Here is a 4353-nt window from a genome sequence, read left to right as displayed (position 1 = left end):
CTGCCATCACAGGTTTCTTATCCTGCGTATGAAACATCGACAGTGGGTTTACACACAAGTTTTGAAAGGTCATACCATATCTTGGGTATGCATCGTTGCGAGGTACTTACAAGGGGAGAATTGACGATATGTTGTTGGGGTGGACTGATGTGGCATTGAACGGGTGACTATCGCAATGTCTCGAGTGAATGGCGACTGTGCCGTCTCATGATGCTTAGCCTACATACAATCGCCGACATAATGTTGCCACAAATTGAAGATGTTTGTATCATAGAATACGTAGGTCCTTAATATATAGAATCGGTGCGAGATACTTACAGGGGGAGAATAATTGAAGACATGTTGTCGGGGTGGCTGTGAGATCGCACGGTCTTCTAACATATGTCCTTCCAAGTGGACCTTCTCCAGCATGGCCTTATAATCCATGTCCGACCGCTCCTGTAGCAGCTTACTATCCATATCCGCACGTGCCTGCAACACATACGCATCCATCCTGACTCGCTCTGTCTGTATAATACTGTCCACAAGCTTCCGGTCCTTCTGCAACGTTTGATGCATTTCCTTGTAGCCAAGGACAAACTTTTTTTCCATGTACTCACAGTCCCGCTTATACTTTTCTTCAATCTGAAGACGCATCTTCACCATCTTACGGGAAAACTCCTCACGCTCCTCCTTTATCATCCTGTCCACGTATGAACGTTCTTTTTTCAGTTTCTTATCTACCTCATCGCGATCCTTTTGCACCTTCAAGTCGATCTCCCGGCGCGCTTCATGCAAAGACTTGTCGTACTCCGCACGGTTGTTATGCGCCTCTGAGACCATGGTCCCTACAGCAACACATATACCCATAGTATGAAAACTGTATCCACAACCTCATCCAACTAATTCGAAACAATACGACCGTGATTTTTTTTTCAGAACCAGTTCGTACGATCAAATACTACAAACTATCAATCAAAAAGCTCTTGCATGACATCTTGTACTCGAATTACACCAGAACTACTCAACTATGGAAAAACCTGGATTTTCTAATCTCTTTGGAAATGACTTCTTGGTCGAATCAATGGAAAAAATAATCAGCACTGCAATCGAAGATGGGAGGAGCCGTGGAGGAGACCTTTTTAATCCGGCGTCGGCGTGGTCGCTTGAGAAGCGATGGCGCGATCCCGGCGATGGCTATGTGAGGAGAAACAAGGTAGATGGGGGTGGTTAGGATAGGGTAGATATGCGGTATAATGGGAAGGTATATATCCGTGATTGTAGGGTTAATTAGTTATTTTGAAGTAATGCGCTTCGATGCAAGTTTTTTTAACGAGCGTGATCTTTTCGGGGCTTCCAAAACATGTGCACTGACCGCGGGTCCAACCACATATCACAGAAGCCCGAGCCATTGCCGTGCCCGTGCCAAGCCGCCGCCCACCATTTCCTCCCTTTCCCTTGCCCCACCAAATTGTTATTCTTCTCCGGCGACGAAGCCTTCCATCGCCGGCGGACGGTGAGAGACGAGAGATGTCCATGTCCAGTTCGGCCTCTCCGTCATCATGGCCACGGTATGGTTCACTGCCGATGACTAGATGCCCTGACTGCCCACGCATCGCGCCACTGAAGCGTTTGACAACCATATTGGAGAAGAATGGAAACCATGGGCGGGAATTTGTGAAATGCAAGAGCAAACCAGAAGCGGGGAAGGTTAAATCTATGTTCTGTTGTGTCTTTTTGCTATAAATTCTGACCCCAGATTTATATTTATTTCCTCAGAATTGTGATTTAGGGTTTCCCTTCCCTATTTCAGAAGCTGAAAACATGCAAGAATTTTGAGTGGCTGGATGAATACGTTGAGAGGCTTCAAACGGATGGCTTAATTGATTTGCCCATTGATTTGAGGCACGGGGCAACCCTAGAGGCAGATCTGCCATCGGCGGTGGATAATAAGGGCTATGCCAATGTTCCTCTGATGGTGGCGGATGCGGAACTCAAGGTGGAATTGAAGAAGATGAACAATAACTTAAGGCAGTTGATCGATCTGAATAAGCACGCAAATCTGATGGCCGCGGGATTTTATTTTTCAATAATTGTTGTGGGATTTGTTTACTTGTTGATCCTCACTCATTAGAAGTTGTTAACAAATTATTTCAGTCAGCTTCTGTATAAGCAATGTCATTTGTGCTTAATGCCTTGTATGACCAGACCAAGGAAAAGCTCATTTGTAATCTATTGGAAAGGACAAATAAAATTGAAAACTGATTTCTTGTTTCCAAAATAAAATTTGTGCTTAATGCCTTGTATGACCATATTCTGCCATGTCTTGGGGCACAACACGATGAGGCAGTTTCTGTTTGAACAACGAATTTCTTATGTTAGCAAATTTGTAACTTATTCTTCTCTAAAAAAGGAAGAGCAATAAATTCATTCCAAGAATTTGCAGAAATAATTGTCAACCCATTTTCGTTGGTAACTACGAGATATTTTTGGCGCAATTAGTGGCTAACTGGTTTTTTTTGAGGAATAGTGGCTAACTGGTTTTTTTTGAGGAATAGTGGCTACTTGGTTTGATACATGCCAAACATTACGTTCAGATTAGTTGCATTATTTCGTTCATTTTTTACCCAAAAAATCTATACAAAGTGTTAATTGGACAATGTGAACAATGTGGCACGAAGGTTTTCGGATGGTACCGGGTGGAATCCATTGTAAACCAACCCTAAACCCTAAACCCAAAAAACCAAAAAACCCTGAACCCTAAACCCTGATAACCCAACCCCCCTACCCACCCACACACACACACACGAAACCGTAAAAACATTCAAAATTTTGCCCCACGTGGAAACCATTATGCATGAATTCACTATGGGGTCATGGGATGCCATGAAGAAAGTTAGGGATCATTAGTACATGTACACACAAGTACGATCTCTGACACGCGCATTTCCGGTCCCTGTACATGTACATGTAAACCAACCCAACATCGATCCGGTTCAGTGGATGGATGCATGCTCTATGTGGCACGAAGTATGTCGGCCGAGCCAGTCGACGGACCAGATCGATGCTACCGGAGGGATTCCATTGTAGACCAACGCTCGACCTATGTCCAGTGTGTGTGATAGGTACACTGTAAGACAAACATAGATCCGTCAACCCTAAAACCCTAAACAGTGATAACCCTAACCCCCCACTAAACCGTAAAAACATTCAAAATTTTGCCCCACATGGAAACCATTATGCATGCATTCTCTATGGGGTCATGGGATGCCATGAAGAAAGTTTGGGATTATACACGCAAGTACGATCTCTGACACGCGCATTTCCGGCCTAGCATGTCAACACCCCGAAAGCACTAGCTGGGTTCCTCACCTGTATGAAACCAACCCAACATCGATCCGGTCCAGTGGATGGATGCATGCTCTATGTGGCACGAAGTTTGTCGGCCGAGCCAGTCAACGGACCAGATCGATGCTACCGGAGGGAATCCATTGTAGACCAACGCTCCATCAATGTCCGGTGTGTGTGCTACGTCCACTGTAAGACAAACATAGCTCCGTCAACCCTAAAACCCTTAAACCCTAAACCCCGATAACCCTAAACCCCCCCACTAAACCGTAAAAACATTCAAAATTTTGCCCCACATGGAAACAATTATGCATGCATTCTCTATGGGGTCATGGGATGCCATGAAAAAAGTTTGGGATTATACACGCAAGTACGTTCTCTGACACGCGCATTTCCGGGCTTGCATGTCAACACTCAACCCTAAACCCTGATAACCCTAACCCACCCCCACTAAACCCTAAACCCTAAACCCTGATAACCCTAACCCCCCCACTAAACCCTAAACACTGAACCCCTAAACCCCTAAACCCTAATAACCCTAAACCCCTAAACCCTAATAACCCTAAACCCCTAAACCCTAAACCCTAAACCCCTAAATGAGTTGACAAGATTTTCTTATTTCTTTATATCATTTATCCAAATCTCACATAACTCACGTGGCCCACCCCTCCCTAAATCCCGCGATTACAGCTCCGCATTCTAACCACCCGGGCCGTCCGCACCTCCCACGACCGCTGCAAGATCAGATCGGAGACGCCGGTCGCCCACGGAATACAGGAGTCGGCGGCCACCACTCGCCGCCCACCGCCAACGTGATCTGAGGGCTCAGACATCAGTGTTCTTCTCACCGCCTCCTCCTCGCGTGAACGCGCCGTTTTTCCTTTGCGCCATCGACCACGCTATACCGGCACTTATAGTTTCCCACGCACTAACCGCCGCCATCTACTCGGTGGCACCGTCTCCGAGATAAGGTCTTACCTGATCGTAGCTCTTTATAATCGTTGTTCGCCGCTCCTTTAGTAGTTG

This window comes from Triticum urartu, chromosome 7, assembly GCF_003073215.2.
Source record: "Triticum urartu cultivar G1812 chromosome 7, Tu2.1, whole genome shotgun sequence".
In the NCBI taxonomy this organism is placed as follows: Eukaryota; Viridiplantae; Streptophyta; class Magnoliopsida; order Poales; family Poaceae; genus Triticum; species Triticum urartu.
The sequence above is the reverse complement of the archived record's forward strand: the minus strand, read 5'-3'. Positions refer to the sequence as shown.